Source organism: Canis aureus, chromosome X (genome assembly GCF_053574225.1).
Source record: "Canis aureus isolate CA01 chromosome X, VMU_Caureus_v.1.0, whole genome shotgun sequence".
Taxonomy (NCBI): domain Eukaryota; kingdom Metazoa; phylum Chordata; class Mammalia; order Carnivora; family Canidae; genus Canis; species Canis aureus.
The window spans coordinates 89,765,296-89,779,354 of NC_135649.1; the positions used below are offsets into that span (position 1 = coordinate 89,765,296).

General features: G+C 60.8%; 1 protein-coding gene across 8 annotated transcripts in view; it reads left to right on the top strand.

Moving 5' to 3' along the window:
- BCOR (BCL6 corepressor) overlaps window positions 1–14,059 on the top strand; it is a 115,060-nt gene that overhangs the window by 61,601 nt on the left and 39,400 nt on the right. For 2 of the 8 annotated variants that reach the window (XM_077889576.1, XM_077889582.1), the window contains exon 1: window positions 8,798–9,092. The exons of 1 other annotated variant lie outside the window; for it this stretch is intronic. The gene's annotated coding sequence lies outside the window, so the exon portion shown is untranslated. Of the gene's footprint in view, window positions 1–8,233; window positions 8,313–8,796; window positions 9,093–9,644; window positions 9,906–14,059 lie in introns of those variants that run through there. 5 more of the 8 variants (XM_077889583.1, XM_077889584.1, XM_077889577.1 and 2 more) reach the window with 4 other exon arrangements.

Consider the following 14,059-nt stretch of genomic DNA (forward strand, 5'->3'; position numbering starts at 1 on the left):
GCTGGCAAAACAACGCCTTCCCCGGCCGGGCCCTGGGCCAGGAGCCCGGGGAGGGCGGAACGGGGGAGGGGGGGTGAGGCAGGGCAAGCAGCGCGGGTCATCTGGGCCGCCCGATCTCCTCGGGGCACGGAGAAGATGCGGAGGGTCCATCCACCCTCCCCACGCGGAGTGGCAAAGTCTGAACCCCATACCAGTCCCTTCGGGGCGGGGGGGGGGGGTGAGTGGTGGAGGAGGTGCCAGTGCCGCCATGACCTACTCTCGTCCCCCGCCGAAGGCTAGAGTCCGGGCCGAGGGGAGATGAGTGTGTCTGGTTTGGAGAGCGGGGGCGGACACCGGGAAGGCTCCCAAAACAGGTCTTGCCCCATCTGTTTCGCGAACGACCTCTTAAGGACAGAAGTCGGATCCCAGGGGTGGCGGCCCTTCGATCCCCCAGGAGCCCCGAGTCCCCAGGCTTCGAGCTTGGTCGCACAGAAGGGGTGGGAGATGGGGGCGGCCGAGACGCGGCTGCGCCTGGCCCAGAGCTTCGGAGCCCCGTGTTCTCCGCGATCTCTGCACACAACAGTAGGCAGCCTCTCCCGGCACCACGCGCCCAGCTGCAGGGCCCCGGGAGCAGGTGTTCCTGCCCGGCCGGAGTGGCGGCTCCGTGCCCCTCCCGTCCCAGCTGCGAGGCTGGGACTGGGGGCGGGGCGGGGTGGGGGGTGGCTCTTACGGCGGCCACCGAAGGAGGTCTCACTGGACCGCGAGAAGGGTCCTCCGGGCTTAATTGGGGATGTCCCGGGGCGAGGGAGGCCGCCTGGGGCCAGGAGGGATGTTGGGTGACGCGCGGCCAGCCCTCGTCTGGAACAACCCTGGGGGCCAGCAGAGGCCGCTCGGGGCGGCGCAAGGGCTTCCGGTCCCGGTGACTGCGGCGGCGGCAGCGGCGGCGGCGGCGGCGGGGCGGCTGGGAAGTTCCCGGGGCGGCCGCGAGGAGCACCCTCCCCTGGCTGCAGCCTCCGCGCAGCTTTCGGAGCAGCGCCCTAGCAGCCTCCTGGCATCTGGCAGCCCCGCTCCCTGTCGGGAGCGGGGACGGGGGCTGCGGAGTGGTCCCGGCCCAGCCCCCAGCGCGGAGGGGGAGGCGGGGGCCGGGGACCCCGCGGGAGCTGCGGCGCGCCTCCCTGCCCCCTCTCCTCGCCGCCGCCGCCGCCGCCGCCGCCGCTGATATGGCGGGCACGTGAAGCGCAGCTCGGCGCCTCGGCGCCAGCTAGGGAGCGGCCTGCCCCGGCGGCTCAGCTTACCCGCGGGCCCAGGAACGCGGAACCGAGCCCGGTCGGGTCCCGCAGAGCCCGCGCCCCCGCCCCGGTCCCGGCTCGCTGCGGCCCCGCACCCCTCCCCGCCCGCGCCCGGCCTTGGGGCCGCGCCAGACGGCTCGCCCGAGGGGAACTCAGGCTGACTAATGGGACGCGTGTAGGCCTTACGTGAGGCCCGGCTGTCAGCGGATGCCCGCTCAGCTCGGCGCCTACGCCGCGGCCAGGCTTTTCGGGGAAGGGCGAGAGGAGGGGTTTCCCCGCTCGGCGGTTTCGGCTCCCCGGGGGACAATCCGGCCGCGGCCGGCCCCGGGCTTTAGGTCGCGCAGCCTGGCCCGGAGGGGGCAGACTCCGTGTGCATCCAGCGCCGAGGCGCGAACCCGGGATGGGGGGTGAAGTGGCTGGAGCCTTGGAGCTCTAAGCCGGAGGTGGGCACGGAGGCTCAGCCACTCGGCCTGGGGCGCCCGCCCTGATGTTGGCGATCTGGAGCCCGTGCCCTGGATGGGGAGAGGGGCAGTTTACAGGCCACCCCCCCCCCCCCCGGGCTTGGAGTTCAATACCGAAACCTCCCTAAACAAATACGAAATCTTCCGAAAACCCCTTTTTAATATATTTGTGCGGGAGGGTGGGTGGGGAGGATTTTTATCAAACTCCCAGAGAGTGCGGTGGGGCTGAGAGTTCTCGGGTTCTGGGGTGCATGATACCTTTTCCTTCCTTTACAGGGGCCTGCAAAAACCAGCAGAGTTTCTTATTATTTCGCATTAACAACCACGTAGTGTTGACATAGTTATATGACCCTCCCAAATATAACTAGCTGTTTAGTTTCAACACGCGAACGCGATGGAGAAACACAAACACTGGTCAGCAACTAAGAGAAGAAAACCCGGCTGCAAGCTTGGGGTTGGATGCAGGATAAATCCAACTCACGCATCCTTGGTTTTATTCAACCTAATTACACTAGTAATCCTGCCCCCCCTCACGAGAAAGCCTGAAACCCTGTAGTCAAGGTGCGACTTTTCCTGGGGAGCCCCACGGATCAAGAAGGGGTTGCTGGTGTAGAGGAGGTGGGTTTTAAATGTCACTTCCAAATGAAAATGCTTTCCCTCGGCCTTTTTCTTTCTTGCCTTTTTTTTTTTTTTTTTTGATGCAGTTTTCGAAAGGAGCATTTTTGCGAGATAAGAAGTGACCGATCAAAATCGCTGAGGGGAGGTTGTAAGCAGCCGCTTTGCCCCAGCTTAGCGTTATCTTATCTTTCACACTTGCATGGCGGAAAAAAAATTGGCTTATCTTTATCCCCACCCCCTTCTCGCCTTAATTGCTAAAAAACACTGGTGTGTTAAACGGGGAGGAAGGAGGTCTCTGGATTGTCAGTGGAAAAGGAAGATTCAAAATGTGGGCGCTTGGGAGGGGGGACAAGGGTGACAGGATTTATTCTTTCTCCCAAGCCTTTCTAGTACTACGAAGAGGGTCCAGTCTGGGATGGAAGGCTTCGATGGCCAGATTAAAAAAAAAAAAATTCTGGGGATGGCCTTGGGCTTGTGGCTTTCCCTAGGCCTTGCTTTCTTGGTGCTGCGTTTACCAATTTCTCCTTCCCTTCTTGTCTCAAAAGCCGGCGGTGGGTCTTGGGTTGAGGCCTCTCACTCTGCCTTCATTCCTCCTCCCCATATACATCCCCCTTTTGGGGAGGGGGATGCAAGACTGGGATGCACGGCCTGCTGGAAATCATTAAAATATATGCGAGTGTCTGCAAACACACACTTTTAAATCATGGCGTTTCCCCTCCACGCTGGTATATTTAAACTCCAGAGCGAGCTGGATCTCCTCCCTCTCTCTCAGTCGTTTGTCTGTGTCACCGACAGGCCGCTAATGGCCGGGCTTCCAGGCGCTGTGCATTATGCATTAGCCTCCTCCCTCCGCCGCACACAGAAGGTTCTGTCAGGCCTCGCAACACAAACCACCCTGCGCCCCCCTCCCCCCGCACTCCCAGCCAGGGGTTGCGCGGCTGCTAACGCACTGGGGTCGCAGAGACCGGGAGGGGCCCCCTCCGGGCGAGAGCAGAGCAGAGTGGGCCGGAGGGGGAATGGGAGAGGGTAAAAAAGTGCCATGCATTAGGCCAAGTGGAATCCCCAGCCTTGCGCTGGCCCCCAGCTTTGCTCCTGGCTGACCTTCCCGAGGCAACCACCCGCGCCACTCACCTCTGCGCCCGACTTTGCGGGGGGCCTCAGAGATTTTCAGAGACCAATGAGCGCCGCACTTCCATTTGCTGGGCGGTACTCCCTTTCTGCCCTGAGGGAGGGGCTGGTGGAGCCTTCCTGATCCCACCAGTCCCCAGGTGGTGCCCTCGAAGGGGCTTGGGCTCCCTGTGATGCGTTTCCGCTGATGACCCCCGGGAGTGGAGGAAGGAAGCTGGATACAGACTGGCTGGAGAGGAAAGCCAGCCTGCCGGGTCCCCAAGGGAAGAGTTGGTGGTTCTCCCCCACCCTGCTCCCCACTCCGTGGTTCCCACTCACTGCCCCCAGCCCGGTAAAATAGGAGCCGGAGGCCCCTTGCTAGGTAAGCAGCCAGGGCGGGACGGGTTGTCCAGGTTTATCTGCAGGAGCATCTGGTCCAGCGAGGCACCATCGAAGGCGCTTAAGCTGGGGCCAGGTGGAGCTCGAGCCAAGGTTTCCCTGAAGCCGCCGGTATTTATGCGCAATAAGCCGACACCCATCTACCCAGGGAAACCCTCAGTGTAAACTAAAGGGCAGCTCACTCGCAGATGCCTCGGTTTGAGCTCAGAGCCTGACACTAATAGAGCCCCGACCAGAAATTCCAAGAGACAGTTGGTGCTATCACGTTGGGCCTGCCTCTTGGACCCTCCTCCCCCAAAGGCCCAATAACCCCTCAAAGGCTAGGCAGAAAAAACAGCCGTCTTCAACCTGGCCACCGACCCCTAAATCTAGCAGACTTCTGCCATGGAAAGCAGTTACCTTTAGATGTTTCTGGATGACTGAAATCCCTGGAAGGAGGATGCCCCTGGGTTGGAGGGGATAGGCTAATGAATCTTCTCAGGGCAGCTGGGTAAGCCCAGAATTCTTTTACAAAGTAACCAGGGAAGACTATTAGTATGGGTGTCGGTGTGGTGTGTTGTTTAAAATAGTTACCATTAAGGGGCTAGCTCACACCATATGAAGTAAAAATACATTATCTGTGATCACCCAGATCCCACCTATTACAATAATCAGTGGTATAAATGGGAGAACAGCCTCTGAAGAGCCTCACCAGGGGTCTACAGAGCTTTATGCTTTAGATCATACACATATGTTACAAATGAACTGCACCCACAATGCTGGAACCCCAGAGTTCACCCAGTTCCAGGTAAGGACCTCACCGGGGGATGCGGGGCCTTTCTCCAGGCCTCAGGGGGGTGGTTGAAGGGACCCTGGCAGGTCTTGCACTATCGGCCTGGGCCAAAAAGGGTGGCCAGGCTCCAGGCCTGCTCTCTGAGGCACCAACCTGCTTACATCGTTGCAGAACCAGGATAGAATCTGCAAGCAGAGAAGTGCCTGAGAGCCTGAGGTTGAGCCATCTGTTCTGAGACCCTTCCGAGGGGACAAGAGGTGGGTGGGAGAGGGGTGGCTCCACACCTCTCCTTTCTGAGCCCATTTCTTTCTTTCTCCACTGCTCGTGCTGCCTCCCCTCCCTTGCTCACTCACTGCCTCTCTCCGCCTCCTCCTCTGCTTTCATTGAAATCCTTCCCTTGCTGAGTGCTGGGTAGAGCGGCCTGACCCCCAGGTCAGCTCCTGGGGGACTCCTGGGAGGGCAGGGGGAGGAGGAAGCCCAAGAAGGCCCTGGCTTCCCTAATACTCTGCAGGTCCCGAGGTGTCCCCCAAGCTCCTGGAGCCCATTCCTGAATGGAGACACAGGATGGGACTGCCCTGTGTGAGCTTTCTTCTCCTCCTCCCTGGACCGATTCCAACTAACCGGGCCAATAGGTGTAAACTCCCAACCCTCCCCTGCCTTAGAGCACCTCCAGAAAATCTCACATTTTAATTCCCAGTGAGTCACGAACCACCCTCCCCACACACACACTCATGCCTCTTAGGACTCCCTTAATAAGATATTTTTAAAATCCCACAGAGTTGGAAAATGTATCCCTCAGAGATGGAAGCGAAACCCTTTAATCCCACCAGCCCGCACGGGGATACCAGGGAGGCCAGGCTCCTTAAAAAAAAAGTCGGGGTGGGGGGGGTGAACGCTGCAAATTACGTCAAAGGCAAATTTACTGGCCTGTTTGTCTCCAGCATCAAATTTCTCCCACAGTCAGCCCTCCTCTCGGCCCCCTCGCATTTACAGCACCGCACCCCCCCCCCCAATTCATTTTAACTCTGGGACTTTTAAAGTTAGACAAACAGGCCCCTTTGTCAGCAGCCCCAGGAGGCCGCAGGATTCTGAGAGGCAGCAGGCTCCGTGTCTCGCTTAGTTCCTGGATTTTCCAAAAGTTCTGGACGGTTACATGCAACTCTTAACTCCGGGAAAAGCCTATGCCTGGGGGGAGAGTTGGGGAGGCATGGGAAGGGGAGAGAAGGTGGCCGGGCACGGTGCCAGGGTCTCTGCGGCAGCCTAACCCAGCCGGAAGAGCCTGGCACAGCTCCACACTCACTCAGGCCAGCTCTCCTGCGTGGCCCACAGTGGCACGGCGGCCTCCTCGCCTGGAACCACGTTCAGAGAGTTTCTCCACAAATACCCAACTTCAGCCTTCCTGGTTATTTTAGACTTGTTTTGAATAAAAGGAGTCGCTTCAAAAAGAAATGTTGCTACAACACACAACCAGAGGCCCTTTCTCCAGCTGTGTCTGTAACTCGCATGCGTTCAGTCTAATAACTTTTAATGTCTGGCCCTAAAATGTCTTTATAAAAAATAGCTTTACAGCATAATAGTCCAGGTGTCTTTCTGCTTGTTACCGGAGATTAAAAAAATGTGTGGGTTAGCTTTCAGAGACATCCACCTCCAGAAAAACCGGGAAGAAAAAGGCGTGCATTCCATTATGCCGGCGCGGGTCCTGGAAGTGGTGGCAGCCCGGCAGGGCCGGGCACTGTTCTCGGGGGGGCACTTGCCTGCCTGTCTTTTACATCAGTTGTTACAAGCAGCTCTGGAGCATGAAGATTTAATTCTGCCCGAAGTTTCGGGTTTCAAACGGTAGAGATGTTTCACTTCTGCTTTGAAAAGGGCTGTTTTTATAACTATGTACTGAGAACTAAAACAGAATAAATAACATCGCACCTAACACCGGTCCCGCAGTCAGTATTAAGTCTAATTTTTAAAAGGGCTCTGCTAGCTAGAGCTGATTTTGGCCTTGACCTTGACTTCGTAATCAACTTGAGATGCTTTTGATTATTTTTGGCATGGAGACACTCCAGGATATTTTAAAACTTTCCGTGTGGATTTACAAGCTACCTCCATTTCGGATTGATGTTCTCATCGAGCCTGCACCATCTTGTCCTTAGGCAGAAAGAGACTTCCCCCACCCCCAGCATAAAAAAAGACTCTAGCGAAGAGCCGAGTCGGATCACCTTTTGCCGCGAGGTCCGGGCCCGCGGTCTGGGTGCGGCTAGGCCGGAACACCCCTCCCCCACTCCCACCCCTTCCCGCCAGCTTCACGAACTGGGGCTTCACCGCTCGCCCCAGAGGCTCTGCGCTCCGGGGAGGCCGGAACCTCGCCTCCCCGCCTCCCCCTCCCGCCCGCCGGCCCCCGCCCTCCCCCCGCGGCCAGCGCCGCGCCGGGTGCGCTGGAGAAGCTCAATACGTGTCAATTGAATTGAACTGCTGCGGGCGCAGGCTGTACGCCGCCGCCGAGCACCGATCAGCACGACGTTACCGAGTGGAAATTTATGGGGCGAACGGTGTAAGCCAAAAGTTGCTCCCTGCCAAGGAAAATAAAACGCGGGAGATAATCTCTCGAGGCCGGGGTGAGGGGCCAGGACGGAGCCTCCAACCAGCTGAGGTGCAGACTATGAAATGCCTGTGACCGGGGAGAAATCCTGGCGGATCTCCGCTCCCCTGCCGCCCCCACCCCCGCTTCCTTGTGCCCCACTGACTGCCTTCCCCAACCCCCGCCCCACGTCTCTCCAAACAATTCCCACACAATTGAGACGTCCGGGGAACTCGGGTGCGGAGTTCGGGCAGAACGGCCACCGGGGCCCGGCGCGGTGTTTCCAGGTAGCTCTGGACGCCGAATCGGGCAAGGGCTCCTCCAGAAGGAGGGGGCGACTGTGGGCGAGGGTGGGCGCCGACGCGCACCCGCCAGGCTCTGCTGGGTCTCGGAGGGGACGCGCGAGCGGGAGAGCGCAGCGCTGGTGACGAGAGGAGGCAGCGGCGGCTGCCGCTGGGGTTTGACAGCTTTGGCTGCGCTGAGTGCGAGGCGCTTTATGGTAATTGCGGTCCTCCACTGGCCTTCTGGGTAGCGAGGGGAGTCTCGGCGCGCGGCTGGGAGAGCCGCCCCCGCCGCCCCCCATCCCCTCTGCTCGGGATCAGCGGGCCGCCCTCGCCGCCGCCGCCCGAGCCGGTCTCTGGCTCGTCCAGGACGCGCGCCCGGGCCGGGTGTGCGCAGCCAACTCGGTCCGAGCGGGGGAGGGGAGGGCGAGGGGCGAGGGGGAGAGCCACCCAAGTGGTCCGGGGCTCCGGACCCAGAGAGGCGAGACGCGCCTGGCCGGGAATCGATGACGGCTGGGGAAACTCGGGCAGACCTTTCCCGGGGAATCACCCCTCCGCAACCCCACCGCCGAGGCGCCGCAGCGGAGGGTGAGCGGAGGCTGGGGGAGCTCAAACTTGCGAGAGCTGGAGGCGGCGGCGGCGGCGGCGGGCGGGCGGCTGTCGCCCGAGCGCTGCGCCTGCGGGGGGAGGGGAGGCGGCTGCTGGGAGGGAGGGAGGGAGGGAGGGCGGGCGGGCGGGCGGAGGGAGGGGGAGGAGGAAGAGGAGGGAACCGGGGAGGGGGACGCGTTGGGATCGCGGCGTGCGGCGGCAGACGGAGCCCGGGCTCCCAGCGGCAAGGTGAGGCAGAGCTACGCTCCTCGCTGAACGCGGGCCGAGCTCGGCGGCTGCGGGGGAGACGCGCCGGAGCCCAGACCGCGACCGAGAGCGGGAGCGAGGCGGGCGGCGGCGGCGGCGGCGGCGGAGGGGGAGCCCGCGAGCCGCCGGGCGGGGAGCCCAAGCCGCGCTGTCGCCGCGCAGGGACGACTTGGCCAACACACTCTCTCTCTCTCACACACACACACACACACACACACACTCTCACACACTCACATACACCCAACCCGAGCGGGCGCTCGCGGCGATCCGTCAACATGGCGCTGGGGCTCCTGCCGGAGCGCGGGCGGCAGCAGCGGCGGCGCGGGAGCTGCTGAGCCCGGTCGAACCCGGCCCAGCCCCGGGAGCCCGGAGGATCGCGCGGGGCCGTCGCCACCTGCCCGGAGGCTTTGAGCCCGCCCCGCCCCGCCCCGCCCCCACCCGGCCCAGAGCCCACCCCTCGGCGGGGCCGACCCCGAGGGCAGCCGGCTGGCAGCAGACGGCGAGGGAGACGAGCGAGCGCGGCGCCGCGAGCGGGCTGCGGGCAGCCGGGGACGGCAAACTTTGCTGCTCGCCGCGCTTCCCCGGCCCGGCTCCTTCTCCGCTCGCTAACGTCGCCTCCCGACTTTCCTCCGACCCCGCACACCTCTCCCCACCCAGCCATCCGCCCCTTGCTCCTCCTCGCCGCCTCGACTCTGCTCGGGGGTAAAACTTCAAAGCGCCGGATCGCAGGCTCCCTGCTCACTCCCCGGCCGGGGATTTCAGGTCAGTGCTCCGAACACCTTTCCCCGGGGAGGCCGCGCGGGCGGGCGGGCGGGCGCGCCGCGGGCTGCAGTCGGCCCCCTCCCTCGGGGCCCCCGCCCGCTGCTGGTTGCTCCTCCGACACTCTCGCGTACCCCGTGGAGCTCGAAGCTTTCGCCTCGCGCTTCCCTTTGGCTGCTTGGCTCGCTTTCGTTTTTATCTCCTAGCTGTAAGTTATTAAAAATGCAGCCAGCCTAAGCGGCCCCGCGTGGGCACCGGGGAGGGAGGGGCGCGGCGAGGGGACCTGCCGCTTCCCCGGGGGCTGGGAGGAGACCAGGGAGTTCGCGGAGTGGAAGTTTGCAGCCTGTGTGTGCCTGTGTGCGCGGGAGCGCGGTCGCCGCCGAGCGCCGCGAGTCGGGCGCGGGAGGGGGGGGCAGCTGGGCTGGAAGCTGGGAAGCTCGGCTCGGCGTTAGCTCGCGAGCAGGAAGGGGAGGGCGGCGGGTTCCCGTCTGCTTTCTTTTTCGACTCGGGAAAGAACTGTAAAAACCCCCAGCCACCGCCGCCTCGTCTCGCCTCTCCAGGGGCCGGTCGTTCCTCCTAGTGGAACGACGGCGTGTGCGTGCGCGAGGGTGTGTGGCGGGCGCCCCGGGCCGAGCCGAGCTCGACCTGCCGCCGCCGCCGCGCAACTCGAGAGGGGAGTCCCGGGTTTTTTCTTGGCTTGCCCCAAAGCGCGAATCACGTGGATTAAAAAAAAAAAGGAAAGAAAAGAAACTACTAGGAAATCGAGCCGAGCTGAGCCGAGCGAGGGGGTTCCGACTCGGCCCGTCCGCCCGCCAGGTCAGACGCTTTGTTTTTTAAATGTTCTTCTGAAATTATAATCCGCGACTCCCTCCCACCCCCACGCCCTTTCCGACGTTGCGGGGTAGGTTTTAAGTTGTGAGCCCCCGGGGGCGGGGGGTAGATTGGGCGGGGGCGGCGGCGGGAAGGGTGGGCTCGGGCGGGGGTGGGGGGGCGAGACCTGGGTCCTCCACCCGGCAGCGGGGAGTCTAGTGGGGAAGCTGGTTGGGCGTGTGCGTGTTTGCGGCCGGAGGAAGTTGGTCCCACTCGGAGGGCGTGCGGCGCAGAGGCTGAGGGCGAAGAGGAACTCGCGCACCCGGGGCGCGATCCTCGCCGAGGCGGGGAGGGCGAGGCGCCGCCACCGCGCCGCGGGGCTCGCGCTCGGAGCGGGCGGGCCGCTGCGCCGCAGAGCCTCCGCCAACTCGGGGGCTCAGGGCGGCGGCGACGTGCGCCTGCTGTTTACCAAGCAAGCCCTGGGGCGCCGTGTGCGGAGCAGGGCGGCTCACGGCACGCGTGGTCCCGGCGGGCTTCCCGCCGCTCGCACTTTCCAGTGGGCACTTCCCCGGGTCCCTGTGACGGCGGGTTCTGGCCGCGTGTAGGCCGAGGCCGGGCGAGGCTTAATTTGCCGTTAATGAATCTTTTCCAGAAAGTCGCGATCTCCAGCTAGAGGCTGTGAGTGCCTGCGCGCGAGGGCGCGCGCCGCCGGCGTCTGAAGGGTGGGGGTTGGGGGAATTGAAGAGCGAAGGAAGGGGGGAGGGTTATGTGTATTTAAAAACAAACCTTAAAAAGAAACCAGCGCGCTTCAAATAGGTATTCACACAGACTCCCTGTGTCTAGACCAGACAGCTCAGGGTTTTAGCTGTTTTTTTTTTTTCCTTTTCTCTTTTTTCTTATCTTTTTTTTTTTTAAGAGAAGGCTAGGGGAGGGGAGTAGTGGTATTTGGGGGTAAGGGTAGCTTCTTGTCGAAAAATCCTTAAAAACGGCCTGGAAGTGAAAACAGGGAGGAAATGGCCCACCCCAGAAGGTAGTGGGTGGCGAACGCAGACAGAGTTGGGTATTTCTAGCCATCTGACACTTCCTGTGGCACTGGAAACGGACACCGCGGGTCGAAATCAATCCTTACGAGGTGTTGGATTCGGTTTTGCCAAAGGAATTGCTTGTGTGTAAGGCATTTTAATTGTCGGCTTCGGAGACTTCTGTACGTGGGCACTTGGAGAATACGTTCGCTTCTCGACCCTTCCCACTCCACCCCCGACCTGTTATCTGGTCTGGGCTTTGCAGTGTCGGTTCGCGTGTTTATTTGGGGCACGATTTCACCGCGTGGAGGAACGGGAGGGGAGGATGGCGGTGATTAATATGCCGTCCAGGTTTAATGCGAGGCTGGCCTTCAGCGTGCGGGTATCCGCCGCCCCTCGCCGGGATTGCCTGGGGTAGTTAGGGGAGCGCGCGGGTTCGGGCGCCAGGCGCTCGGCAGGCAGGTCGGGGCTGGGGCTCGCACGGCCCCAGCGCTGTCCTTTGAGGCGCTGTCACCAGTAGGTGACTGAGAGTTAATTAGGAAGTGTTCTCCGGATCAATGGGCCGCACAGCTCATTAGCGATTCTCCCTAGCCCTTTGCAGGGCCGGCCGGGCCTCTGCCTCCCACACAGGCCGGAGCCCCGCGGCCCGGGCTTCGGAGAGCGCGGCTGGGAAGTGGGGAGGGACCGGCAGCAAGGGGTGGGGAGAGGCGAGTGTAACTTCGCCGGGCTGCGCGTTGCGTGCGGCGCCGCGAGGCCCGCGCAGCCCGCTCTTTCTTCCTGCTCTCGGTCGCCTCGACTGTGTCTTTAACTCGCTCCTGCTCGCGTCGCTGCCTGGCTGCTCCTCCCCGCCTCCCTCGCCTATCTCTTGTTCTCTAAGCACGACGCCTGTGCTCCCCGCCCAGTTTGGGATTAGACAAGATAAAAATAGGACTGCCCAGCGCGCAGAGCTGTGACTGCCCCGGCAGCCGGGCTGGCGGGAGCGCCGGGGGCCGAGGCCAGGGCCGGCGAGAACCCGCGGTGCGCTCGGGGCGGCCCGCGCCCGTCGGCTCCCACCCCCACCCCGCAGGCGCGGTCACGCTCCCCGGGTTCTGTCCGCCGGGAACCGTGCGAGCAGGGGGACCTGGGCAGGGTCTCCGTGCTCTCGCGGGTGTTGTTGGTGTGCCTGTGATAGATCGGTCTAGACAGGCATGCAGGCTCCCTCCCGGCTGAAGGACGGGAAAGGGGGGGGCGGGCCGCGGAGGCGGCGGCAGACTCCCGTGAGCAGCGAGTGAGCGAGCAAGCCTGCGGGCCCTGTGAGCGGGGTGGAGGGAAGGCAGTGAGGATTTCTCTTAACCCTTTAAAGGCAATGGGGGAGTGTGATGGGGGAGGGGGCAAAGATCCTAGTAGAAATTCCTGAAGGCAGACTAGCCCCCCCCCCCGGAGGGGGAGGCGGGGCAGGAGTTTAGGCCTAAGGTTTTCCTTTCTCTTCTGTGCTTGCACGCTCACATCCTGGTGCATTGGACTCGATTCTTCGACAAACCAAATGCAGCTGCTAGGTGATCTACTTTGACCTAGGACTTTTCAACGGGGAGGGAGGCGTGAACACCCAGTGTGCACCCTCACTTAAGGAACTGAGTTTGGGAGATTCAGATCTAGACCTCCCAGAGAGAATTCATGTGGACGGTCTAGTAATGGGAAGGTCGGCTCAGAGGCTCAGAGCCGTAGTGGGGTGGGGCCTCTGACCAAGACTGCTGCAGATGGAAGACTTGAGGCTGAAATGTCAGGCCAGGGTATACAGGTATGCGTGGGAGACAGCAAAGAGGTCTTTGAGTTGTCTGTATAAATAGATGCACTTTAACCATGAACTTGTGGGGAGTTACAATCAGATATGTGCAAGGGGACAGCTGCTAAATAGGAGTTGGCTAGGGATGTGTGCAAGATTGATCATTCGCATTCACGTATGTGAGGTCGACATTGAATCTCCAAATTTAACATAACTTCGCAGGTGGTGGTCTAGTTCTTTCTAGAGGTTGAAATTGGTGGGTGGGTTCCCCTATATATAAATAAATCATTAGTTAATACACCTCTGTCTCCTTCCCCATCCTTTTCCTTTTAGGGTTTGTGGTCCAGGGGATCCTCTGGTTATATTTAAACTGCAAACCCATATTGGTCTAGCCTGGGAATGGGCCACACATTACTGGCAACGCAAGAATGTAAGTAGTGGGGAGGTGTAGGAGCTAGACCGGAATGCTCAGATTAAGATGTGCGCCTGCATGACATGTGCTGAGACAAATCAAGACACTTGGGCTCTGATGCCCACATGGAACAAGAGATACATAAGAGATAAAGAACTGGCCGAGAGGAATGTAAACACGGATATGCAAATACAGAGACCTATAGTGATATTCTAAGAGAAAATCCCAGACTTTGTTGAGCTGGAAACTGGGGCAGAATTTCTGTAAATGCCTACCAGAGACAAAAGCCCATTTAAAGGTGTGAAGAGGGTCACTTGGAAACACAAAAAGCATTCATATGTATACATCCATGCTTAGATACACGAGCTGAATGACAAAAACTCCTCCACGCCAGACGTAGACTCTCCGCCTTCCTGCCGGGTGAGAGCCACATGGGCACATGTGGCTGTGGGCCATACCAACACGTTCGTGCACGCACTCACAGGGAACTCCTGTGTGGTAGGCTGGAAGGAAACTGAGGGCAAAGCGGCCTAGCTAAGGGCGGATGGCCCTCACTAATATTACTTCTGGTTATAGTTTTCTTTCCTTCTGGGGCAGGGGAAGAGGGTACGTGTGGGAGCAGGTAAGAGGATCTCTAAGAGATGTTGAATTCTTGACCTTGAGTGGATGGATGGTGGAGGAAAAGGAGTAGCTTTTGGCTTTGGATCAGGAGGAATGGGAATGGATGGTGGCACTGCTCTGGAGTCCTGTTTGGCTAATGTGGCTGTCAGCCTGGTGGATTGATAAAGATAGAACCGAAAGAAGTGCGAAGTTCGCCCCCCGGGAGGAATAAAGAGGAGGTACGCTTTCATTTTGGTATGCTTTAATTTTTTTTTTTTTTTCCTGGAGGAGACCTTGCGGGAACAGCCTGTGTAGGGTGGATTAGTAGGCGCCTGTGTGACCCCAGACGCTCACGTAAACTAGG